The 27,921-nt window shown below is 41.3% G+C and overlaps 1 long non-coding RNA gene across 1 annotated transcript in view; it reads left to right on the top strand.

Annotated features, from left to right (window-relative positions):
• LOC148000440 (uncharacterized) overlaps positions 1–25,228 on the top strand; it is a 47,125-nt gene extending 21,897 nt beyond the window's left edge. Inside the window, exons 3-4 of the long non-coding RNA XR_015639720.1 lie at positions 23,285–23,436; positions 24,988–25,228. This is a non-coding gene — a long non-coding RNA (uncharacterized LOC148000440). The remainder of the gene's footprint in view (positions 1–23,284; positions 23,437–24,987) is intronic.
• The last annotated feature ends 2,693 nt before the right edge of the window (positions 25,229–27,921 follow it).

Genomic DNA, 27,921 nt, shown 5'->3' with positions numbered 1-27,921 from the left:
TGAAATGTAAATACATAAAATATCCAATAAAAAAGAAAAAAGAACAAAAATAACAAAAACAGGAAAAACAAAAAAAAAATCTAGATAGGGGGCTTGGCAGTGACCAGCTCTAGTTTTGGTTTGAATAACACTCAGTTCTGATTGCTAAGACACACAGGGCAGCTCACAACTGTCTGCTGGGGAACCAGCACCAGGTTCTACCACACATGGTACACAGAAAATACACAGAGGCAAAACAATTGTGTGTGTGTGTGTGTGTGTGTGTGTGTGTGTGTGTGTGTGTGTGTGTTTGCCCACGTGCATGTGTGTGTCTGTATCTGTGTACCTTTTTGTATGTTTACACAACTTAAGTTATACATAAAAATAAAATTAGGTAGTTTCATTAAGGCGTAGGAGCTGCTGTCCCACAGGGTGGAGGTCTCATATGACTAAGAGCATTCAGCAGGTATAGACTCAGGAGTCCCCAGGCTTGGGCTCTGTCTTCAAATCATGGGTCACCTGGTACCCATCATGAAAAGGATGCTTAGGGATCCTGAAGAGAGACAAGCAGCTAGGGAGACCAGCAGAACGCCTTGACTTGCTGTTTGGCAAATGGTGCTGCAGAGACTTGTGAGATTGCCTGGGCTCTGTTAATGTTTTGGGGTTTTGCTTTGGTTTGGTGTTTTGAGCCAGGGTTTCTCTGTAGACCAGGCTGCCCACAAAGTGAGATTCTATCTCAGAAGTAGTAAGTTACCTTGCCAGAGACGGTGTCATCTGCTTCAGATGTCTTCTGTGAGCCCTTGTAGAAAGGTTGATGACTGATTTATGTGATGCTCCAGAGCTGTTTGTAATGAGGCAGGAAAACAGGGGATGTATGTGAGGGCTGCCTTTGCTCCTTGTGTATCACAGGCCAAATCCTTCCTTCCTAAACTCCAGACTTGCGCGCTGCCCCTTTACCTCTTGAGAAGATGAAGTCCTTGTGGAGATGACCGCAGCTCCATCCTGCAGTTGCTGGTTCTGACAGACAGCCCCGTGAGACCACAAAGCCCTTAAGGATCGGGCTTGTTCTGGAAGTCCGCTAATGTGGGGTCCACCCACACTGGACAGACTAGACGGAGCAAGTCTCACAACCGCCATCTTGGTGAATGCCCGCATCAGCTCCAGGAAGCGGAAGTACATGGATGGGGGGAGGAGTCCTCCAGCACTTGTTAGAATGGACAGTCTCAAAACGCCCCAAGCATGTCCAGGCCACTTCTCTTTACATTTCCATGTGGACTTTGTGACCTCTGTCTAAATACTTTTCTCCTAGGCATGATTTTTTAATACATGTATGTTATTTTATACTTATCTATTTTCCCACTACTGTCACTACCAGTCACCTTAAAAGGCAATAATACACATATTCCAAAAACCCTGTAGGTTTCTTCTACACTTCTCTCAGCCAACAAAAGCATGAATGCCAAGTTTAACAGTTTAACATATGTGGCCAAATTTTAAAAAATGAAAATAATTAAATATATGAATATATAAATATATATATGAATATGTGAATATATAAATATATATATATAAATCTGTGTGTGTGTGTGTGTGTGTGTGTGTGTGTGTGCGCGCGCGCGCGCGCACAGAGGGAATATATATGGAGCCAAACTAACAGAGGACACAAGGCTCCACCTAGACATCTTGTGTCACACAATTTCACCTCCAGTAACAGGAATGGGTAACAAACTGCTGAGTCCTTAACCATAGGGTCCTATAGGAAGCCTCAACTGTCACAGGCTTGTGTCAAGACTATTGGTTGGTCTACACAATCTGATGTTCAGGACTGATTTCTGATGGTAACACTTCTGTCATCACAGTGGGAGAGGTTGAGCCGGGGTCTAACTAGACTCTTCACCCTACTAACCAGAGTTCATAATACTGGAAGGTACCCTGTCTGCTACTGGAGGGCAAAGGTAATCCTCAATATCTGTCACCTACAAACCCTGCAACCTACAACGACACCTACATGGAAGCCCAAAAGCATCTTCAAATCTAATTCCAGGTGATCTAGACCCCTCTTATGTCTTCACAGGCCTGGACATTCACACAGTGCACACACATATACATAGGCAAATCATTCACACGTAGGAAATAACCATAATGTTTCAATAATAATAGGTTCACATGTATGTAGTAAACTTATGTGCTAAGTTCATTACTTACAAGCATACAATCTATTAGTGCTTTCTTAGTATTTTATTAAAATTATGCCCCTATCACCCTATTGGTTTTCAAAAAAAAATTATCTTTCACCAAAAAACCTGTGGCCATTACAAGCTACTCTTTATTCCTCCACAGCCTACCCCCTATTAAATTTTTAGGTACCACTTCCAACTATTGATGATAGAAGTATGAACTTCAAATATAGAACCTTAAAACCAGGTTGTGTACAGCACCAGTGCCTTTGCAATAGCCCATAATATAAATGGTTTTCTGAGGGGCCCTTTGATTAATGAGGAAACAAGCTGGAACCCAATCTAACTTCTACTTCAGGTTTCTCATTCTGCTAGCGTTTGTTGTTGCTGCTACTGTCTTATTGATTGATTGATTTTTTTTGTGTCTGGTTTTTGAGGTATTTGTTGGATTTGATTGAATGAGTGAGTGAGAGAGAGAGGGTGAGTGAGTTATTTCCAGAATGAAGGTGCGTGTGTGCATGTGCGTGTGCGTGCTTGTGTGTGTGTGTGTGTGTGTGTGTGTGTGTGTGTGTGTGTGTAGCAGCATTGGCTGTCCTGAATCTAGCTCTGTAGACCAGACTGGCCTTAAACTCATGGAGAACTGCATGCCTCTGCTGCCTGAGTGATGCGATTAAAGGCATATGTCACCACCAACCACTTCATTCTAGGTATTTAATAGAAATGAAATCATCTAATATAACATTAACCCCTTTTTGGTCATTAGAATTTCTTCTTTCACAGAGTTTAATGTTTGTCATTTTTATTAATGTATTAGGATTAGTATCAATAAGTCTTGTCATTGCTAGAAACTAGTCCATTGTATTGATATGCCACACTTTGTTTACCTATTCATCACACTGTACTTCTTCGGGTTCCTCCCTTTTGTCATTTATAAGTTCTGTGCACATTCAGGTGCTTAAGACTGAACCATTTTATATTTATACTTCAAACAGTAATATAGAAGGTTGCTATTTCTCAGTTCCTTTACAGTCTCACATGTGCTCTTGCACTTTTAGACACTTCACAAGTGCTCTACCACTGACCTACACACTCAGCATATAAATATATATGAATATATATTGTTATATTATACTATATGTTACATAAATGATAAACATATAAAATATATTTCTCAACTGCACTCCCCTGCTCTATGAACTGAGCTACCAAACTCTCTACAAAACAACTAGATAGAATACTTGGAAAATAGGCTTTATACCAGGGAAGCAGCAATGTTCAGTTTACAAACACTCATCAAATTTATCTGCCATATAAAGAAACTGATAGAAAAAAATCAGGAATTGATGACAGAGTAGAGACTGAGGGAATGGCCAGTTAATTACTAGCCAAACTTGATACCCATCCGTGGGCAAGCACCAATCCTTGACATTTCATAATACTCTGTAACAGAGTATTTTATAACAATTGTAACAACTGCAGACAAGTGTTTAACATGGCTGTCCTCTGAGAGGCTCCACTGAACAGCTTACTCAGACTGATGCAGATATCCACAGCTAAACAGTGGGTAGAAGTTAAGGACTCATATACAAGATTCAGAAGAAGGATTGCAGCCCTCAAGGGGAATGAAACTCCATAGGCCATACAGCAGAGTTAACTAGACTTGACACTTTGGGCTCTCAGTGTCTGAACCATCAGCAAAAGAACACACAGGGGCTGGAGACAGGCCTCCCAGTACATGTGTGGCAGATGTGCAGCTCGATATTCATGTGTGTCCTGAACAACTGGAACAGGGGCTGGACCAAAAGCTGTTGCTTTTCTGGTTGCTATGTTCTTCTAGCTGGGCATCTTCGAATATATAAATGAAGTACTTGGAAATCTCTGGAGAAGTGTCTTGAAATCCATTGTCCACGCTGTCCTTTTACTGTTGAGTTATTAGACATCTTCATATATTCTGGACAAAGATTGCTACATCTATACCTTTACATAAACTTCTGGAAATATTTCAAACAGCAGGAAAAACACACTGGCTTCTTCTGGACACAAATGAATAAAGACATCAGGCCCTGGTGTCTTATACAATTATTGATTGTACTAAAAATTATTTACTTGCCTTAAAATATTGTGCTTGTCTTCACTGTTAGAGAGCTGCCTTCCATGTGTGAAGCAAACTCACACTACCTCTAAAGTACATGCACAGCCTTATGTGTTCCTTAATACTTTCTAATGTTTGATGTATTTAGAAAGGGACAGAAATATTAAAAACACTTATGTTTTTGAATGAAAAGAATGTTAATGAGAAGAAATTCGTAAAAAAGCATCCATTTAGATGATGCAGCACATAAGATCATTTTCCATCCAAGCCTGATGACCCTCAATCTTGGTAGGAGGATCAAACCTACTCTAAGACATTGCAGTCTCACCTCTACATATATGCATCATCACTTACACACACACACACACACACACACACACACACACATACACACATGCACATACACACACACACTCAGAGAGAGAGAGAGAGAGAGAGAGAGAGAGAAGTGGGGGGGGCAGTGCTTGCTCCCATGGTTTGCTGAACCTGTTTTCTTATACAATTGAGGCCCATCCACCCTGGAGTACCAACATCTAGGACCACCACCTACAATTACAGGGGACATTCTACATTAATCACAAGAAAATGACCCACAGACTTCCTTCAAGACAATGTGATGGAGAAGATACCTCTACTCTGATTCAGTCTTCCCAGATTATATGTAGATTTATGGAAAGTTCATTAAATTCAACCAGCACAACATCCTCCAAGGCTCAGGTACTGTTGTTGAAGAGGGAGTCAGAAATGATATAAGAACAAAATTTGGGGAGACGTGCTGTGAAACTAGGTCTTCTGGATGTGACAAAGTAATGACAGTCATGAATCCAATACAGGTGTTTTCCTGAAAACACCCTACACAAGAATGGGGCATCATGGGGCTGGGGATTTAGCTCAGTGATAGAGCGCTTGCCTAGCAAGCACAAGGCCCTGGGTTTGGTCCCCTGCTCTGAAAAAAAAAAAAAGAATGGGGCATCACCATCATCTCAGGTATTTGGAGTGGTTCATAAAGCCCCCATTAATGGCCACTTCTTGAGGGAGCAGGATAAAAGTTTTACAAAGGAAAGAAAGAAAGAAAGAAAGAAAGAAAGAAAGAAAGAAAGAAAGGGAGAGAGAGGGAGAGAGAGAGAGAGAGAGAGAGAGAGAGAGAGAGAGAGAGAGAGAGGAAGAAAGTTAGGTTTCAACTGTCTTTTCTCTTTGGCAACTAATAACACATGACTTGGTAATATGAGTAGTTTTTCAGAGTAGGGTTAAAGAGAGATTGTAGGGCGCCCTCCTGTGGTGAACAACGGTACTGCGCATGCGCAGGTTTTGCACCTGGAGTCAGTTAGCCGGGACGGTACCATGCTAGTGAGGTGATTCATTCTCCGCCAATCCCTGAAGGACAATTAGCCACAGCCTGTTGTGTATATAAGGCGAGTGCTTTGCCGCTCGAGGTCCCCGTATCAGCAAAGAGGTGGTCCTGCAATAAAGGTTGTTGAGAAGAATCCGACCGTGTTGCGTCTTCCTTGCTGGCCGAGGCAGGCAAGACAATTGGTGGCCTGTGCGGTGACCCGAGGACAATCTCGTGGATTCAGAACTCTTCAAGTTCAGGACGGTGACGTCAGTAAATTCCCGGATAAGGGACCATAAGGTTCTCTGGAGGTAAGCAGAGAAGATGAAAGCCTTGCTATAGAAACCGAAAGGTTTGTAAACTATGGCAATGTTGTTTCCAATGGATCCTTTGTGGATAGGGCTTGTACCTCTTTTTGTTTCCTTTTTTCTTTGTGTGGGATAGAGAAGCCACAGAGGGCAAGCTTAAGCCCTGACCAAAACCTCTTTGGCGAATGGTTCGTGCCTGCTTAGAGGATAAACGACGTGAGGAAGCCGTTAGAGCCATTAGGACAGGTCAGAGGGTCCTTGCAGAGCAACAAGAAAGTATGTCGGAGGGAGAAAAGTTCTCGAAAGAAAAAAAGAAAAGAAAAGGAGATAAAAGGAACAGAGAGAAGGTAGAGATAAAAAAAAAGAGGATAATCAGAACCAGGAAACAAATAAGATATATTCTTCTTTAAAAGCCTTGACCTTAGAAATGTCAGATGATTCAGAGCTTAGTGAGGATGATGAGGCTGATCTCGAGGAAGAGGATGCTCAGTGTGAGAGGGAGAGCTATGATCCAGACTGGCCACACGCTAGTGCCACATGGCAACAAGGCGGACAATTAGACAAGAAAGCGGTTATACCAACAGCACCTCCGTATAACCCTCAATATAAAAGCATGGTGAAGCCTACAAAAGCTACTTCCTTTTGCCCAGAGGTGTGGAAAGAGATGGGATTAAGTTTTCCAGTGTTTCTGGATGCTAATGGGCATTGATATCATGAACGTGTTGACTTTAAGACTATAAAGAAATTGGCAGAATCGGTCAGAACCTATGGGGTGAGTGCAGCTTTTGTTGTGGCTCAAGTTGAGGCTATTGCTAGGTATTGCCTCACCTCTTGGGATTGGGGGAGTCTGGCTAAAGCCTGCCTCTCCTCATGTCAATACTTAGATTGGAAATCTTATCTTTTTGAATATGCTAATACTCAGGCCACCATTAATCTAGCCTCAGGAGTAGACCCTCAGAGACATTGGGATGCTGACATTGCTATTGGGTCTAGGGAGATTCACTCTGCACCAGACTGGTTATCCAGAACAAGTATATAGTCAAATTAATGAAATAGCCATCAAGGCATGGAAAGCACTGCCTAATAGGGGTGCAGTCTTCGGGAACCTTACCAAGGTTCTGCAAGGACCCACAGAGCTGTTTTCAGACTTTGTAGCCTGCATGGTAGAGGCTGCTACCAAGATCTTCGGAGACCCTGATACAGCCATGCCTCTCATTAAGCAGCTAGTGTATGAGCAATGTACAAAAGAATGTAGGACTGCTATAAACCCATACTAACACAAAGGTTTAGAAATTTGGATGAAAGTCTGCAGGGAACTGGGAGGACCATTGACTAATGCTGGCCTAGCGGCAGCTGTGATACAGTTAGGAAAAACTGCCACCACGGATACCTGTTTCAAATGTGGCCATAAAGGGCATTATCGAAGACAGTGTCCTGAAAGGAATAAGGGGAGAATTAGTGATAGACCTAAGCAGCCTGGACTATGTCCACAGTGTAAGAAGGGAAGTCATTGAGCAAATGAGTGTAGATCTGTGAAGGACTTGGATGGCCGACCCCTAGCGACAGGATGTGGTGGTGCACGGCCAAAAAACAGACAACGGGGCCCACGTCCCCAGGGCCCTCAAATATATGGGGCACTGCAGGGCGACAGACAGGGACAGGACAATCAGAGGCCTTGGCCTTTCCTTCGCCACCCAAAGGACCGAGGAGAGCCACTAAAGGCTCCGCAGGACTGGACCTTCACTCCACCACCAGACTCGTACTAACCCCCCAAATGGGAGTGCAGCCTGTAGACACAGATTTTAGAGGACCCCTCCCTAAAGATACAGTTGGGCTATTGTTGGGATGCTCCTCCTCTGCCCTGAAGGGTTTACAGATTGTGCCCGGAGTAATTGACCCTGATTATTTAGGCACAGTAAAAGTCCTGGTAGCCTCCCCCTAGGGAATTACTGCAATTTCCCCTGGAGACAGAATCGCTTAAATGCTGCTTCCGCCTAGCTTGCATAAGTGCTTTCCTGCTGAAAATAGAATCAGAGGGGACAGGGGCTTAGGATCTACAGGCTCCCGATTTGCCTTTATCTCATTGGAACTGGGTGATCATCCAATGTTAACATTGACTGTAGAGAGACAATCATTCCTTGGCCTGTTGGACACTGGAGCAGATCATAGTATTATCTCTGCTCATGACTGGCCACCTAGGTGGCCTATGCAAACATCATCTCAGGCCCTACGTGGTCTAGGGTATGAAATGGCTCCTTTTATAAGCTCCAAAGAATTGACATGGGAGGATACAGAAGGGAGATCAGGAAAGATTGCTCCCTGTGTTATAGACATTCCCGTGACACTGTGGGGCAGAGATGTTTTGATAAGTCTAGACATGAGACTGACTAATGCTTACTCCCTGCAAGTTAAGGATATAATGGCGAAAATGGGCTACATGCCTAGAAAAGGTCTGGGAAAAAATTACAAGGACGAGTTGACCCAGTACTGTCAAAACAAAAACAAAACAGGACGGGTCTGGGTTTTTCCTAGGGGCCATTGAGGGAGGAATACCCATTACTTGGAAAACAGAGGAGCCTGTATGTGTTCCTCAATGGCCTCTATCCTCTGAAAAATTAATTGCTGCTGCCGAATTAGTATTTGAACAATTGCAATTAGGACATATTAAACCATCCAGATCACCTTGGAATACACCCATATTTGTTATTAAGAAAAAGTCAGGAAAATGGCGATTATTGCAGGATTTAAGAGCTATCAATTCTCAGATGCAAACAATGGGTCCCATACAGAGAGGTTTGCCATTACTCTCCAGCATCCCTGCCGATTGGCCTATTATTATTATTGATATTAAAGATTGATTTTTCTATCCCTCTTGCTCCACAAGATAGCCTGCTATTTGCCTACTGAGTCTAGAAAAGGGCTGCTGATTCCACAGATAGGCAACAGCTTTAAAAACAGCTCCCACTCCATGTTTGGGGCCCATAATGAAGACTGAGCTACATATCTGCAGCATATGTGTGGGGGCCTAGGACTACTTCATGTATGATCTTAGGTAGGTAGTTCAGTCTCTGAGAGGTTCAGTTTACTTGATTCCTGGTATTCCTGTGTAGTTGCTATCCTCTTCTGGCCCTCAGTCATTCTGCCAAGTGTCCCATAAGAGCCTCTGAACACAATATTTGGCTGTAGGTTTCTAAATCTGCTTCAGTCAGTGCTTGGTGGAACCTATCAGAGGAAAGTTAAGCTATTCTCCTGTCTCCAAGCATAACAAATTATCGTTAATGGTGTCAGAGACTTGTACTTGCCTGTGAGATGGGTCTAAAGTTGGGCCTCTTGTTGGATGCCCATTCTCTCAGTCTCTGTTCCATCTTGTCCCTGCCTTTCTTGCAGGAAGGATAAATTTGGGGTCACAAATTTGTGTCCTCTTGTGTGTTGGTGTCCTTATTCTTCTACTGGAGTTTCTACCTGACTATAGAAGGCAGCTTCTTCATCTTCCATATCCCCACTGCTATGAGTATCAGGTAATGTCACCAGTGTTTGTCCTGAGAACTTTTCCACCCCAGGTGTCTGATACATCCTCAGGAGGACCTCATTCAGCAAACACACACATACACAGAGACACACACACACACAGGCACACACACACGCACACACACAGGCGCACACACAGAGACATACAAACAGATACACACAAGCATACACACAGAGACATATAAACAGATACACACACAAACACACCATGTCTGCTGTAGATTTCCATTTATTCTCTGGGCTCTGTGACCCTGTTTTATGTTTCACCTCATATGTGATACTGAATCCCTTCCCCATTCCTTTTTCTATACTTCTCTTACACAGTGCCCTCCCTCCATCTTTCTCCTATTACTCTTTTACTCCCCCTCCTTGTGAAAAGCATGCATTCTCTCTTGAGCCTTCCTTGTTGTGTAGCATCTCTGGGTCTATAGAATGCACTGAGAGTGTTTTGTATTTTATTGCTAATATCCACTTATAAATAAGTACATACACTGCATGTCTTTTTAGGTGTGGTTACCTAATTGAGGATGACATCAATTTCCATCCATTAGTTTTTCATACCTGAATAGTATTCTACTGTGTAGATATAACGCATTTTCTTTATCTATTGTTTGTTTGAGGAGCATCTGGGTTATCTCCAGTATCTGGCTATTATGAAGAAAGCTGCTATGAACATAGTTGAGCAAGTGTCTCTGTTGTGTACTAGGTTATCTTTTGGGAATGTACCCTAGGTATTTTTTTTTACTAATTATTTATTTATTTATTTTTTGGTTCTTTTTTTCGGAGCTGGGGACCGAACCCAGGGCCTTGCGCTTCCTAGGCAAGCGCTCTACCACTGAGCTAAATCCCCAGCCCCACTAATTATTTATTTTTTATCATTCCATATTTATTCACCTCTTGGTCCTCAACCTCCCAGTGTTCCATATTGCATACCTCCCTCCCCTTGCAATCACCCTCCCTTAACTTCTCCACAAGAACATTCCCATTCCATGCACTCCACCCAACCCGTAAAGTTCCTGGGAATTCTAGTCTTTGAGGATTAGGTGCATCCTCTCTGACTGAACACAGACCTGGGAGTCCTCTGCTGTATGTGTGTTGGAGGCCTCATCTCAGCTGCTGTATACTACCTGGTTGGTGATCCAGTGTCTAAGCAATCTCAGGGGGGCTAGGTAATTGAGACTGCTGGTCCTCCTCCAGGGTTACCCACCTCCTTCGCTTCCTCCAGCTTTTCTCCAATTCAACCAGAGGAGTCAGCAGCTTCTGTTCACTGGTTGGGTGCACATAACTGCATCTGACTCTTTCAGCTGCTTGTTGGGTCTTTTGAGGAGCAACCATGATACATCCCTTTTTGTGAAAGCTCCATAGCTTCAGTAATGGTTTCAGGTCTTGGTGCCTCCCCTTGAGCTGGATCTCACTTTGGGCCTTTTGCTTGACCTCCTTTTCCTCAGCTCCTCTCCATTTCCATTCCTGCATTTCCTTCAGACAGGAAGAAATATGGGTCAGAGCTTTGGCTGTGGGATAGCTACTCCATCCCTCACTTGATTCCCTGTCTTCCTGGGGAAAAGACAGGTGGACTCAAAAAGTTCAGTCTTTTCACAGTAGGGCCTTTCATCTAGGGTACCCCATTTGAGACCAGAGAGTCGTTCACTTCCCAGGTCTCTGGTATATTCTAGAGGGTCTTCTCAACCTCTGTCCTCCCAAGTTCATCTGTTTCAATGTTTTCTGCTGTACCTCAGGGCTTCAGATCATGATACCAGATCATGACCCTCCCAACCTCATTCCCTCCCAGTACCTCCCTCCCTCCCCCTTGTGATTGCTTTCTGTTCCCTCCCAAGTGGAACTGAGGCTTCCTCACTTGAGCCCTTAGTTTGTTGACCTTTTTGAGTCCTGTGGACTCTATGGGTATTCTGTACTTTTTTATTTTGGCTAATATCCACTTATTAGTGAGGACATATTGTGCATGTCCTTTTGGGTCTGAGTTACTTCACTCAGGATGACATTTTCTAGTTCCATCCACGTGCCCGAAAAATGCAGAATGTCCTCATTTTTAATAGCTGGTTAGTATTCCATTGTGTAAATGAACCACATTTTCTTTATCTATTCTTCTCTCTTGGAACATCTGTGTTGTTTCCAGGTTTCAGCCATCACAAGTGAAGCAATTATGCACATAGTGGAATATGTGTCCCTGTGGCAGGCTGGAGAATCTTGGGTATATTCCCAAGAGTAGTATTTCTGCATCTTTAGGTATGTCTATTTCCAATTTACTGAGCAACCTCCAAATTGATTTCCAGAGTGGTTGTACCAGTGTGCAATCCCACCAGGAATGGAGGAGAGTTCCTCTTTCACCATATCCTCACAAACATCTGTTGTTAATTGAGGTTTAGATCTTAGATATGCTGAGTGGTGTAAGGTGGAATCTCAGGGTCACTTTGATTTGCATTTCTCTGATCAATAATGAATTTGAACATTATTTAGGTGTTTCTCAGCCATTCGAGGTGGTACAAATTTTCCTTTTAGCACTGCTTTCATTGTGTGCCATAGGTTTGGGTATGATGTGTTCATATTTTCATTAAATTCCAGAAAGTGGTGGTTTTTTCATCCCAGACCAAATGATCATTAAGTAGAGAGTTGTTCAGTTTCCAAATGTATGTGGGTTTTCTCTTGCCTTTGCTCTTATTAAAGACCAGCCTCAGGCTATTGTGGCCTGAAAGGGTGCATGGGATTATTTCAATCTTCTTGTATTGGTTAAGAACAGTTTTGTATCCAATTATATGTTCCATTTTGGAGAAGATACCATGAGGTACTGAAAAGAAGGTGTATTCTTTCTTTAGGGTGAAATGTTCTGGATATATCTGTTAAATACTTTTGGTTCATAACCTCTATTAGTTTCACTGTGTCTCTGCTTAGTTTCTCTACCAAAGACCTCTCCATTGATGAGACAGGGGTGTTGAAGTCTACCACGATTATTGTGTGGGTTTCAATGTGTCTTTTGAGCTTTACTAAAGGTTTGTTTTTTGTTTTGTTTTGTTTTGTTTTGTTTTTGTAAACCCAGCAGGTTAACATTTATTTGAAACTGCTATGAGTGTTTTACATTTTCTTAGTAGTTCAACATAGTAAAGACAATGTGGAAAACAGAATACATGGTTTTGTTTCTTTGTTTGTTTGTTTGTTTTCATCTTTATTAAAATGGGTATTTTTTTATTTATATTTGGAATGTTATTCCCTTTCCCGGTTTCCATGCCAACATCACCATAACCCCTCCCCTTCCCATTCTATATGGATGTTCCCCTCCCAACCCTCCCCCAACTATACCCTTCTTAGGCATATACCCAAAAGATGCTCCCACATATAACAATGACACATGCTGCACTATGTTCATAGCAGCCTTATATATAATAGCCAGAAACTGGAAAGAACCCAGATGCCCTTCAACAGAGGAATGGATACAGAAAATGTGGTACATCTACACAATGGAATATTACTCAGCTATCAAAAACAATGACTTTATGAAATTCGTAGGCAAATGGATGGAATTGGAAAATATCATCCTGAGTGAGGTAACCCAATCACAGAAAAACACACATGGTATGCACTCATTGAAAATTGGCTATTAGCCCTAATGTTTGAATTGCCCTAGATGCACAGAACACATGAAACTCAAGAGGGGTGACCAAAATGCGAATGCTTCACTCCTTCTTTAAAAGGGGAACAAGAATACCCTTGGCAGGGAATAGGGAGGCAAAGTTTAAAACAGAGGCAGAAGGAACACCCATTCAGAGCCTGCCCCACATGTGGCCCATACACATACAGCCAACCATTTAGATAAGATGGATGAAGGAAAGAAGTGCAGGCTGACAGGAACAGGATGTAGATCTTTCCTGAGAGACACAGCCAGAATACAGCAAATACATAGGCGAATGCCAGCAGCAAACCACTGAACTGAGAACAGGACCTCCATTGAAGGAATCAGAGAAAGGACTGGAAGAGCTTGAAGGGGCTCGAGACCCCATATGAGCAATAATGCCAACCAATCAGAGCTTCCAGGGAGTAAGCCACTACCCAAAGACTATACATTGACTGACCCTGGGCTCCAACCTCATAGGTAGCAATGAATATCCTAGTTAGATCACCAGTGGAAGGGGACTCCCTTGGTCCTGTCAAGACTGAACCCCCAGTGAACGTGATTCTTGGGGGGAGGGTAGTAAAGGGGGGAGGATGGGGAGGGGAACTCCCATATAGAAGAGGAGGGGGGACAGGTTATGGGTCCAGAAACCGGAAAGGGAATAACAATCAAAATGTAAATAAGAAATACTCAAGTTAGTAAAGATAAAAAGTAAAAATCAAAATTGAACAGTGGGAAAAAAACAATAACTTTATGAAAATCATAGGCAAATGGATGGAACTGGAAAATATCATCCTGAGTAAGGTTTTTATTTTTAATGGGAATGCCCTTGCATTCAGGTCATAGATATTCAGAATTCTTAATTTTCTCTTGGGGGATTTTCCCTTTAATGAAATATGAGTGTCTTTGTTCATCATACTTATAACTTTCAGTTGAAAGTCTATTTTATTGTATTTTAGGATGGCAACTCCAGGTTGTTTTTTGAACCCATTCCCTCGGTAGAACTGTTGCCATCCTTTTATTCTGAAATAGTGTCTGTCTACGTTAATGAGGTGTGCTTCTTATATGCAGCAAAATGCTTGATATTGTTTGTGTAGCCCATCACACAGCTTATGTCGTTTTATAGGTGAGTTGAGTTCATTAATATTGAGAGACATTAAAACCAGATGACTGTTGGTTCCTGTTATATTTGCTATTGTAAGTATTTTTTATGTGTTTGGGGTTTTCTCCTTTAGGCTTTGCTGTGAGATGTTTAATATGTTGTCTTTTCTTTGTTATAGGTATCTTCCTTATATTAAACTTTTCCTTACAGGATTCTCTGTTGTCCTGGATTAGTAGATAGATACTGTTTGAATTTAGTTTTCTCCTGGAATATTCTAGTTTCTCCACCTATATTGATTAAGAGTTTTGCTGGGTACAGTAGCCTGGGCTGGCATTTGTGTTCTCTTAGAGTCTGCATGACCTCTGACCAGGCTCTTCAGGCTTTCATAGTCTCTGTTGAGAAGTCTGGTGTAATTCTGACAGGTCTGCCTTTTTATGTTATGTGGCCCTTTTCCCTTGCAGCTTTTAATATTCTTTCTCTGTTCTTTGCATTTAGTGTGTTGAGGATTGTGTGACAAGAAGAATTTATGTGAAGAGAGGGAGGTAAGACCGGTCGAATAAGTGTCGTCCCATCGCCGTGGGGAAGGTACTGTCTAAGGAGGCTTGTTTCATAGGAGAGATCAAGCACTCACTCAGGGAGAGAGGATTAAGAGTGAAGAAAAAGGATTTAATCAAGTTCTTTTTTTTTTAATTAACTTGAGTATTTCTTGTATACATTTCCAGTGTTATTCCCTTTCCCGGTTTCCGGGCAAACATCCCCCTCCCACTCCCCTTCTTTATGGGCAATCCCCTCCCCATTCTCCTCCCCTTGTCGCCCTCCCGCCAACAATATAGTTCACTGGGGGTTCAGTCTTAGCAGGACCTAAGGCTTCCCCTTCCACTCGTGCTCTTACTAGGATATTTATTGCTACCTATGAGGTCAGAGTCCAGGGTCAGTCCATGTATAGTCTTTAGGTAGTGGCTTAGTCCCTGGAAGCTCTGGTTGCTTGGCATTGTTGTACATATGGGGTCTCGAGCCCCTTCAAGCTCTTCCAGTTCTTTTTCTGATTCCTTCAACGGGGGTCCTATTCTCAATTCAGTGGTTTGCTGCTGGCATGCGCCTCTGTGTTTGCTGTATTCTGGCTGTGTCTCTCACGAGAGATCTACATCTGACTCCTGTCGGCCTGCACTTCTTTACTTCATCCATCTTGTCTAACTAGATGGCTGTATATGTGTGGGCCACATGTGGGGCTGGCTCTGAATGGGTGTTCCTTTTGCCTCTGTTTTAAACTTTGCCTCTCTATTCCCTGCCAAGGACATTCTTGTTCCCCTTTTAAAGAAGGAGTGAAGCATTCACATTTTGATCATCTGTCTTGAGTTTCATTTGTTCTAGGCATCTAGGGTAATTCAAGCATTTGGTCTAATAGCCACTTATCAATGAGTGCATGCCATGTGTGTTTTTCTGTGATTGTGTTGCCTCACTCAGGATGATATTTTCCAATTCCATCCATTTGCCTACGAATTTCATAAAGTCATTGTTTTTGATAGGTGAGTAATATTCCATTGTGTAGATGTACAATATTTTCTGTATCCATTCCTCTGTTGAAGGGCATCTGGGTTCTTTCCAGCTTCTGGCTATTATACATAAGGCTACGATGAACATAGTGGAGCACATGTCTTTTTTATATATTGGGGCATCTTGTGTGTATATGCCCAAGAGAGGTATAGCTGGATCCTCAGGCAGTTCAATGTCCAATTTTCTTAGGAACCTCCAAACTGATTTCCAGAATGGTTGTACCAGTCTGCAATCCCACCAACAATGGAGGAGTGTTCCCCCTCCACATCCTCGCCAGCATTTCCTGTCACCTGAGTTTTTGATATTAGCCATTCTGACTAGTGTGAGGTGAAATCTCAGGGTTGTTTTGATTTGCATTTCCCTTATGACTAAAGATGTTGAACATTTCTTTAGTTGTTTCTCAGCCATTCGGCATTCCTCAGCTGTGAATTCTTTGTTTAGCTCTGAACCCCATTTTTAATAGGGTTATTTGTCTCCCTGCGGTCTACCTTCTTGAGTTCTTTGTCTATTTTGGATATAAGGCCTCTATCTGTTGTAGGATTGGTAAAGATCTTTTCCCAATCTCTTGGTTGCCATTTTGCCCTAACCACAGTGTCCTTTGCCTTACAGAAGCTTTGCAGTTTTATGAGATCCCATTTGTCCATTCTTGATCTTAGAGCATAAGCCATTGGTGTTTTGTTCAGGAAATTTTTTCCAGTGCCCATGTGTTCCAGATGCTTCCCTAGTTTTTCTTCTATTAGTTTGAGTGTGTCTGGTTTGATGTGGAGGTCCTTGATCCACTTGGACTTAAACTCTGTACATGGTGATAAGCATGGATCGATCTGTATTCTCCTACATGTTGACCTCCAGTTGAACCACCACCATTTGCTTAAAATGCTATCTTTTTTCCATTGGATGGTTTTGGTTCCTTTGTCAAAAATCAAGTGCCCATAGGTGTGTGGGTTCATTTCTGGGTCTTCAATTCTGTTCCATTGGTCTATCTGTCTGTCTCTGTACCAATACCATGCAGTTTTTATCACTATTGCTCTGTAATACTGCTTGAGTTCAGGGATAGTGATTCCCCCTGATGTCCTTTTATTGTTGAGGATAGTTTTAGCTATCCTGGGTTTTTTGTTATTCCAGATGAATTTGTAAATTGTTCTGTCTAACTCTTTGAAGAATTGGATTGGTATTTTGATGGGGATTGCATTGAATCTGTAGACCGCTTTTGGTAAAATGGCCATTTTCACTATATTAATCCTGCCAATCCATGAGCATGGGAGATCTTTCCATCTTCTGAGGTCTTCTTCAATTTCTTTCTTCAGAGTCTTGAAGTTCTTATTGTACAAATCTTTTCCTTGCTTGGTTAAAGTCACACCGAGGTACTTTATATTATTTGGGTCTATTATGAAGGGTGTCATTTCCCTAATTTCTTTCTCGTCTTGTTTCTCTTTTGTGTAGAGGAAGGCTACTGATTTATTTGAGTTAATTTTATACCCAGCCACTTTGCTGAAGTTGTTTATCAGCTTTAGTAGTTCTCTGGTGGAATTTTGGGATCACTTAAATATACTATCATATCATCTGCAAATAGTGATATTTTGACTTCTTCTTTTCCCATCTGTATCCACTTGACCTCCTTTTGTTGTCTGATTGCTCTGGCTAGAACTTCAAGAACTATATTGAATAAGTAGGGAGAGAGTGGCAGCCTTGTCTAGTCCCTGATTTTAGTGGGATTGCTTTAAATTTCTCTCCATTTAATTTAATGTTAACAACTGGTTTGCTGTATATGGCTTTTACTATTTTTAGGTATAGGCCTTGAATTCTTATTCTTTCCCAGACTTTTATCCTGAAGGGGTGTTGAATTTTGTCAAATGCTTTCTCAGCATCTAATGAAATGATCATGTTGTTTTGTTCTTTCAGTTTGTTTATATAATGGATCACATTGATGGTTTTCCGTATATTAAACCATCCCTGCATGCCTGGGATGAAGCCTACTTGATCATGGTGGATTATTGTTTTGATGTGCTCTTGGATTCCGTTTGCCAGAATTTTATTGAGTATTTTTGTGTCTATATTCATAAGGGAAATTGGTCTGAAGTTCTCTTTATTTGTTGGGTCTTTGTGTGGTTTAGGTGTAAGAGTAATTGTGGCTTCAAAGAAGGAATTTGGTAGTGCTCCATCTGTTTCAATTTTGTGGAATAGTTTGGATAATATTGGTACGAGGTCTTCTATGAAGGTCTGATAGAATTCTGGACTAAACCCATCTGGACCTGGTCTCTTTTTCGTTGGGAGACCTTTAATGACTGCTTCTAGTTTCTTAGGAGTTATGGGGTTGTTTAACTGCTTTATCTGTTCCTGATTTAACTTTGGTACCTGGTATATGTCTAGGAAATTGTCCATTTCCTGCAGATTTTCAAGTTTCGTTGAACATAGGCTTTTTTAGTAAGATCTGATGATTTTTTGAATTTCCTCTGAATCTGTAGTTATGTCTCCCTTTTCATTTCTGATTTTGTTAATTTGGATACACTCTCTGTGTCCTCTCATTAGTCTGGCTAAGGGTTTATCTATCTTGTTGGTTTTCTGAAAGAACCAACTTCTGGTTCTGTTGATTCTTTCTATGGTCCTTTTTGTTTCTACCTGGTTGATTTCAGCTCTCAGTTTGATTATTTCCTGGCTTCTACTCCTCCTGGGTGTGTTTGCTTCTTTTTGTTCTAGACCTTTTAGGTGTGCTGTCAAGCTGCTGACATATGCTCTTTCCTGTTTCTTTCTGCAGGCACTCAGCGTTATGAGTTTTCCTCTTAGCACAGCTTTCATTGTGTCCCATAAGTTTGGGTATGTTGTACCTTCATTTTCAGTAAATTCTCAGAAGTCTTTAATTTCTTTCTTTATTTCTTCCTTTACCAGGTTATCATTGAGTAGAGCATTGTTCAATTTCCACGTATATGTGGGCATTCTTCCCTTATTGTTATTGAAGACCAGTGTTAGGCCATGGTGGTCCGATAGCACGCATGGGATTATTTCTATCTTTCTGTACCTATTGAGTCCCGTTTTTTGACCAATTGTATGGTCAATTTTGGAGAAAGTACCATGAGGAGCTGAGAAGAAGGTATATCCTTTTGCTTTAGGTTAGAATGTTCTATAAATATCTGTTAAGTCCATTTGGCTCATGACTTCTCTTAGTCTTTCTACGTCTCTGTTTAATTTCTGTTTCCATGATCTGTCCATTGATGACAGTGGGGTGTCCTACTATTATTGTGTGAGGTGCAATGTGTGTTTTGAGCTTTAGTAATGTTTCTTTTACGTATGTAGGTGCCCTGGTATTTGGGGCATAGATATTTAGGATTGAGAGTTCATCTTGGTGGATTTTTCCTTTGATGAATATGAAGTGTCCTTCCTTATCTTTTTTGATAAATTTTAGTTGAAAATTGATTTTATTTGATATTAGAATGGCTACTCCAGCTTGCTTCTTCTGACTATTTGCTTAGAAATTTGTTTTCCAGCCTTTCATTCTGAGGTAGTGTCTGTCTTTGTCTCTGAGGTGTGTTTCCTGTAGGCAGCAGAATGCAGGGTCCTCATTGCATATCCAGTTTATTAATCTATGTCTTTTTATTGGGGAGTTGAGGCCATTGATGTTGACAGATATTAAGGAATAGTGATTATTGCTTCCTGTTATATTCATATTTGGATGTGAGGTTATGTTTGTGTGCTTTTCTTCTCTTTGTTTTGTTGCCAAGACAATTAGTTTCTTGCTTCTTCTAGGGTATAGCTTGACTCCTTATGTTGGGCTTTACCATTTATTATCCTTTGTAGTGCTGGATTTGTAGAAAGATATTGTGTAAATTTGGTTTTGTCATGGATTATCTTGGTGTCTCCATCTATGTTAATTGAGAGTTTTGCAGGATACAGTAACCTGAGCTGGCATTTGTGTTCTCTTAGGGTCTGTATGACATCTGTCCAGGATCTTCTGGCTTTCATAGTTTCTGGCGGAAAGTCTGGTGTAATTCTGATAGGTCTGCCTTTATATGTTACTTGACCTTTTTCCCTTACTGCTTTTAATATTCTTTCTTTATTTTGTGCATTTGGTGTTTTGACTATTATGTGACGGGAGGTGTTTCGTTTCTGGTCCAATCTATTTGGAGTTCTGTAGGCTTCTTGTGTGCCTATAGGTATCGCTTTCTTTAGGTTAGGGAAGTTTTTGTCTATGATTTTGTTGAAGATATTTACTGGTCCTTTGAGCTGGCAGTCTTCACTCTCTGCTACACCTATTATCCTTAGGTGTGATCTTCTCATTGAGTCCTGGATTTCCTATATGTTTTGTGACCAGTAGCTTTTTCCACTTTACATTATCTTTGACAGTTGAGTCAATGATTTCTATGGAATCATCTGCTCCTGAGATTCTCTCTTCCATCTCTTGTATTCTGTTGGTGAAGCTCGTATCTACAGCTCCTTGTCTCTTCTTTTGGTTTTCTATATCCAGGGTTGTTTCCATGTGTTCTTTCTTGATTGCTTCTATTTCCATTTTTAATTCCTTCAACTGTTTGTGTTTTCCTGGAATTCTTTCAGGGATTTTTGTGACTCCTCTCTATGGGCTTCTACTTGTTTATTTATGATTTCCTGGAATTCTTTCAGGGATTTTTGCGATTCCTGTCTGTAGGCTTCTACTTGTTCTCTAAGGGAGTTCTTCACGTCTTTCTTGAAGTCCTCCAGCATCCTGATCAAATATGATTTTGAAACTAGATCTTGCTTTTCTGGTGTGTTTGCATATTCCATGTTTATTTTGGTGGGAGAATTGGGCTCCGATGATGCCATGTAGTCTTGGTTTCTGTTGCTTGGGTTCCTGCGCTTGCCTCTCGCCATCAGATTATCTCTAGTGTTACTTTGTTCTGCTATTTCTGACAGTGGCTGGACTGTCCTATAAGCCTGTGTGTCAGGAGTGCTGTAGACCTGTTTTCCTGTTTTCTTTCAGCCAGTTATGGGGACAGAGTGTTCTGCTTTCAGGCGTGTAGTTTTTCCTATCTACAGGCCTTCAACTGTTCCTGTGGGCCTGTGTCTGGAGTTCACCAGGCAGGTCACTTGCAGCAGAAAAGTTGGTCTTACCTGTGGTCCCGAGGCTCAAGTTTGCTCGTGGGGTGCTGCCTACGAGCTCTCCGCGGTGGCAGCAACCAGGAAGATCTGCGCCGCCGTTTCCGGGAGCCTCAGTGCACCAGGGCTCCAGATGGCCTTTGGTGTTTTCCTCTGGCGTCAGAGATGTGTGCAGAGTGCAGTCTCTTCTGATTTCCCAGGCGTGTCTGCCTCTCTGAAGGTTTAGCTCTCCCTCCCACGGGATTTGGGTGCAGAGAACTGTTTATCCGGTCTGTCCTAAATTCTTTTGTTTTATTGATGAAAAATGTCCCTGGTTAATTTTAAACAGTGTGTGGCTGAGGGTGACAAGTGTGCAGGCCTGCTAACAAGCAAGCTGCAGGCTGTGCGTGGGCAACAGCACAGCTCAGGCCAAGTCAGCATAAGAAGAGTTTCAAGGTGAGGAAGCCAGCGCAGAAACAGGGATGTATTGGGGTAAGATGGGCTAGAAAAGGCCTCGATGATTTGGACTAGCTTGAGTAAAACTTGTAATAAAAAAGGGACAAGGTAATGGTAAATTGTTTTTATGTATGCGTTCTTTTAGAGTTATGTTTTAGTCTTTGGACCTGATTAGAGATAGTTTACACCCTAGACATGAGAGAGAATGGGTTTGGGAAAAAGAGTCCTCCCAGACTCTCCATGGATGCTTTGGAGAAAGAGAAAAACTTACAGAGCTCTCCTAGTAACAGAAGAAAGGCAGGAGATGTCCTGCCTCTCTGCTGGCTCCTATTGGAGAAATGCTTCTTTCTGGTTCTGGGTTCCATAGGTAGGATATCTGAGTCCCTTCGGTGGGACACCATCTAGTTTTTCCCCTCTATGTCTATTGTCTGGTGCACCAAGCTGTCCATGTCTGTCAGTTTATGTCTGTGGTTTTTGTTTCTTGTTGTTTAAATGTTTTATGTTTCATGTTCAAAAGAAAAAATGGTAAAAACTTTATCTGCCAGTCATTCACACCTTGATTTGGTTTTAACTCGTTTCAAAAAAAGGGAACAAATGAATAAAAAACAGTTTCAATGGGCCTTTGGAACCCTGTACCTGTAGCTAGGAGCCTAGGTCAGCTGGAGAAGCTGCCTGGGGGCAGAGCGTCTACAGGAGCTGATCTTAAAGGCGCCAACAGCCCCTCAGCTTCTATGGTATGGGAGCTGATGGCTGTTTCTCTTAGAAAAATCCCTGACTTATTATTAGACTTAGCAGGTGACAAGGTGCTTCTCTTAAAATCACAGCTAGAAAAGTAAAAATGGTGCTTGGTCTAAATATTAAAGACATGTGTAGCCACTTCAATCTTGTTTCTGACTGGTTTTAAATGTATAAATATGCTCTACATGCCTTGGTCATAGATTATTGACTTTTAGGTTATTGGAGATGGTTATAAAATTATAACGTTGGTAACAGAAAGTTGACATAAAACTGGTAATTTGGATACAGTTATTCTAGACAACATGTGGCATGAGCCAACCTAGGGAAACAGGTCTAAATTGAGATAATATTTTTATGGAACTCTTATCCTAGAAACCAGGCTTCTAAAAGAATTTAGGGCAATGTCTCTTTGTTGAGGTATTGGAGACCACACCATCGTGCGTTCATATGTAGGAATTGGCAGTCAAACTTTGTAGCATGAAGGATAGACTCTGTGTCTTGGAGACTAGATCGTTTGTTGGAGGTTGAGTTTTGCTTTCCAAAGTTGTGGTTTGCCCTGAAGTTACCTGTATTTTGATGCTAATTCTACTGCCCCAAGGGAAGCTTCCTAGTCTTACTCAGAACTTAGATGACTTCCAAAGTTGTGGTTGTGCTCTGGTGTTACAAGGAGAACTTAAGGATTGTGATTTAGGATTGCCAGTGTTACATTGACTAACTCAAACTTATTTATAATTTAAAAAAATGGCTAATACCCTTATTATGTAATTTCATCACTTCTTCAATGTAAGAAGTTAAAACTTTAAATCTTTCAGTGTATCTGGAAATTTTTACTACAAACCTTTGCTCTCAAAATGAGCTTTAACATTTGGGGAATAGCTGTTACACTACTCAAGAACATTTAAGAACTCAAACTGGATTGCCTAGACTCCTTAACAAGGGAGGACAATGATACCAGGCAGATTATAGGCCTTACATAGGAACAATTATTCAAAAAATATTATTCTGTATTATCCAAAACAATAATGCTAGAGACAGTAATTTGATATACAAGTCTATTTATAAATACAAGTGCTCAGTGTCCTCAATTTAATCCTAGAGGACTTGTCTTAATAAATAATATATTAACAATGTCTTAATAAATAAACAGGGGGAATTATATCCCTGTATGCTATGCAATTATTTAAAAATACTCCTTTTATATTAATTATAAATTTGGATGCCAAGGAACACTCTGAGTTTATGGCACCCTACAACTAGGCATACTTCTGCCTAGGTGAAATAGAAAGATCCACATATTGGCATGAACATGTCCAGGTATTTTTATGTGGAAGAGGGAATCTTTGTGTTTTTTTCTACAGGATGCTACAGAAGTGTGCCAGCTGCCTGCGTGTCTGGTGAGACATGCTGATCCTGGGAGCATGAAGATTCAGCTCTCCTGGTTCGGGACCGTGGAGTCATTCCTGTGCCCTTGAAAGAAGATGGAGACTTTTTAGGATTTACCCTCACCGAGGTATCTGGGGTGGAAAGTTATATTTTGGGAGAACATATGCTCCATCCTCACCAGCTGTTAGAAATATACAACCATACCTTGGTTGTTAATAAACATCATGAGTACCTGCTCGCCCCAAACCATACTTCTCTGGCATGTTCATCAGGGCTGACTACCTATGTAATAATATCTGAGTTCCTGCAGCAGCACGATTATTGTGTATGAGTACAATTACTCCCCAGAATCAGCATACATGAGCCAGAGACTTTTCTTAAATCCTAGGAAAAGGGCTTTCCCCACAAAGTAAAAAGAGAACCAGTAACTGCCATCACTCTCGCGGTTCTCCTAGGACTAGGGGCTGCGGGTGCAGGCACTGGCATCACTTCCCTAGTTACCTCCCATCAATACTATAACCAGCTTAGTGAAGCCATAGATAAGGATATTGCTGAATTAAGAGATGGATTAGCTAACTTAAAAGATTCAGTTGCCTCGTTGTCTGAAGTAGTCTTACAAAATAGAAGAGGCCTAGACTTAATCTTCCTACAACAAGGAGGACTTTGTGCAGCCTTAAAATAGGAATGCTGTGCTTATGTAGATAAGACTGGACTTGTAGAAGACAGTCTAAAAAAGGTGAGAGTTAGCCTAGAAAAACGAAGGAGAGAGAGAGAGCAACAAGAGTCTTGCTACAAAAACTGGTTTTCTACATCCCCATGGCTCTCTACCCTGTTGCCCTCAATTTTGGGACCCCTTGTGGGCCTACTTTTGTAGATTTCCTTTGGTCCTTGGGCCTTTCAGCGACTTATATGCTTTATTAAATCACAAATAGATTCTGCTTTGCCTAGAAATTCTGATTCAGTACCTTATCATTGCTTGGAGACCAGAATAGCTGAGGAGAACCAGAGAGACAATGAACAAGATGAGGTGCCTACAACATATCAGGAGAGGCTCGATTTCCACAATCTCTTATATTATTGCCATCTGGCCCCTACTCTTTCGCCCCTGGGCTCAAATAAGAGGAATGAGTAGATGACCCAATGTAGCCATCATCAACGACGGGCAACTTCCTCTGACCCTTGACCAATCTAAGACATGGAGCCTTGAGGGCAACAAGGTGATCCTATGACAGATAAGGCTGGGGTTCGAGAGGTAGATCCTAAGACAGAGGTGGCTACACCCTGTTTAAACGTATGGGTTGGTCAAATGCTCCTCGGCCCAGTTTCTCCCCCAATAAACACACACGTATAGCCCAGTACGGTGTGTTACAGCATAAGTTCATTCCTAGCCATTGGGGTGCAGTCCTAACTGCAAGAGTGGCTCGCCATGGCCGAGCTGGGCACTCTGTGAGGCATGTCTAATCTCTCTTAGGCCACTACTTCCAGCTAATGGTCTTTCATAAAGAAAAATGGGGGAAATGTAGGGAGCCATATTGGATTTGGGCCTGGCCACTTTTTGACTCCATGGCGCAAAGTGGCTAGGTGACTCTGGGCTGTTTGGCCACAGATATTCACCCCTAAGATGACTGCCATGAAGTCTTGAGATTGTTGGACAAAAGCCTCTCCCATGAATTTACAGCACAGGAAGATAACATTCAAGGGATGCCTCAGCTTGAGCAGATACCAGTTATCTCCTGAGTCAACACCCGGTGTCTCCACCGCATGACCTCATCGTCTACCGCCTGACCTCTTTGCCTCCTGCTATCACTGACTATATCCTCATCCCTCCATCCTTTGTGTTTCACAAAGGACACTCCCCCTACCTGAAAGCCTTAAAAGCTGGAACGTTCACCCCAATAAATGAGACCTTGACAATAGAATCTTGCTTGGTCTCCTTCTCCTCTCGCCCCCCATAGGCCTATGAGTAAGCATACATATAAGACTACAACCAGCTGAGTCATTTGTTGATGTTGTTGCTGTTGTTATTGTTGTTATTGATTGTGTGTATATAATTTCAGGTGTGATCACAATGCATTAAATTGCCAATTAGGGGGTTTATTCTTCCAGTAGGCTGATTCTCTGACTTGCAAATGAATGAAAGGACAGTAGGGGAATAACCCTTCTAATGACCTAGCAGCTTTGGAGAGGAAATATATATATATATATATATAAAAAAAAACCTTGGGATGGAAAACACATGAGCAGCTGAGAACACTGTAGATTTTTTGAGAGCATCCAGGTTTCATTTCCAGCAACATAAGAGTAGCTCACATCTACCTCTAATTCCAGTTTTAGAGGTTCAGAGAAAAGCTGTTCACCTCCCTAGTCAGGCAAAAATTTACCAGGCAGGAATGGGGAAAAGTCACATAAACAGGAAAAAAAAACCCATATACATGAAATACAAGTGAAATTCTATTTTGGTGCCCATAATCATTTTCAGTAACGAACATTGCCAAGAACAGTAGCACAAATTTTAATGCAAGCACTTGGAGGCTAAGACAGTCTGATTTCCATGAGTTACAGTGCATTTTAATCTACTTAGTCACTCACATTATCAGACTAACCTCACGAATACCCCCGAATTTTTTAAAGTAAATGTAATTTTCATTTGATTCATTGGTTGACAGTAGATGTCACAAGAACTTTGACTTTGATTTACTTCTTATACTATAATCATAATACATATTGAATCTTTAACAAATTCTCATATACATTTAATCTCAGTGCCTGTGAATTATCATTGCTAGCTTTCCAATCTTCTATAAAAGAGAGAGCTAATGAATAAATTAATATTGCTAACTCTGTTAAGGAGTAGATGAGAATGTTCCTTATGTGGTTGTTCATGGCAGTCTACACTCGTCATCTTCGGATCTCTTCTACCCTCAAGGTCATGGTATTCATGCTACCTGCTCTAGAGCTACAGTTAAAACACACCCCTTCCTGGTTTCCTGTACCTGGATGGAGAGACATCAGTATTCTGATCTTCCACAGAACACTTTCATACAGTTACCCTTCTACTGCTGTGATAAAACATAACATGGCCAAGGCAGGTTTTAAAAGAAAGCAGTAAATTGGGCTTACAAATCCACAGTTAGAGATGGTGCTGGCACAATAAACACAGGGCAGCAGGAAGCACTGAGAGCTTACATCTGGAACCTCAGGTTGAAAGTAGAAAATACACTGGGCATGGCTATAGGAATCCACATCCAAGACTATTAACATGATGCCCCTCCTTTAAAAGGCCACACCTCTCATCTCTCGCAAAGTGTTAAGGCAGCTGGTTAACAATTATTCAAACAGAAAAGAGTATGGGAGCCATTTTCATTTAACCAACACAGTTTTCTGAAATTCTTAGTTAGTGCCAACTTAAATGGCACTGATATGTTTTCAACATACAGTGCCATAAAATATTAACTGCATTCTCTATGACCATTATATTTTTGTTCTATTGTATGCAATTACCTTCTATTTAACCTAAGGAAAATAGTTTAAGCATCCTATCTATAGCCACCCTGCACTTCTGAAACTACTTTAGAAGTTTTACAACAGGCTCAAGTTTTTCCTTGCTTCATTTCCATATATGCTTTTGAATCATAATCAATAATGTCTCCAGTCCCATTTATATAAAGTTGTTACCTGCTCCTAGTTCATTATCTTTACCTAAAACTGTATGTCATCAACTTAATATATCTTCTCATCTCTTGGTGGGTGACTGACTTTCTGTCTCCATGGCCTAACAAGTCCCTTCTAACAGTTGCCACATTCACAGGCAAAGCACAAGGAAAGGAAGGAAAAGCACAAGAAAGCAGTAAGGAAATATACTTTAGTCACTCAAAGACTTAGCCTTGTATGCCAGGATTCACTATGCAAACTATGTTTCAAAAGGGGATGTTGGAGATGTCCCATGAATTAATGTCCTGGTTATCTTTACTCTGTAAACCAAACACAGAAAAGAGTTTCATCCTCATTCCCATTGAGCTGATTAAGTAACCTGACCCAACGTGAAATACATGGGAAAACAGTCATTTGTATCAAAGTTCTAAATGACAGCTCATCATATACAAGGCTACAAATGCTGAAAAATAGAGTCTAATCACATCTCATTCATAGTCAAATCCAAAAAATATTAAACACATACTTGCTTTCCTCTTTCCTGCTTTCTTCACTCATTGACAAGTCATGGCTCAGCCTATTGTCCAGACATATCCAGAGTGGGCTTGGTATTTCATATCAATGAACTGTCACACAGTTTAACACCCATATGCAAACAGGACAACCTGGTCAACTGTCAGACATTTTCCAAGTATATTTGCTTGTGTCAAGTTGACAGTTGAAATTCCACAACTTTTAACTTGAATAACACCCTTCACAAGCTTGCCTGTCCATCCCTATTAACCAAGGAGTCCTGTTTTTCCTAACAAAAAACACTTCTAAATTCTTAAATCCCATGGATTAAATAGGGTTCTAGAGTCCCAGAACTTATGAGTAATCTCTATATAGTAAGAGACTTTGTTGATGACTTATAGTCTGTACTCCAAGTCCCAACAATGGTCAGAAGCAGCTGTGAATAAAA

This window comes from Rattus norvegicus, chromosome 16 (genome assembly GCF_021556685.1).
Source record: "Rattus norvegicus strain SHRSP/BbbUtx chromosome 16, alternate assembly SHRSP_T2T, whole genome shotgun sequence".
Lineage (NCBI taxonomy): Eukaryota > Metazoa > Chordata > Mammalia > Rodentia > Muridae > Rattus > Rattus norvegicus.
This window is presented reverse-complemented; position numbering and strand designations above follow the sequence as displayed.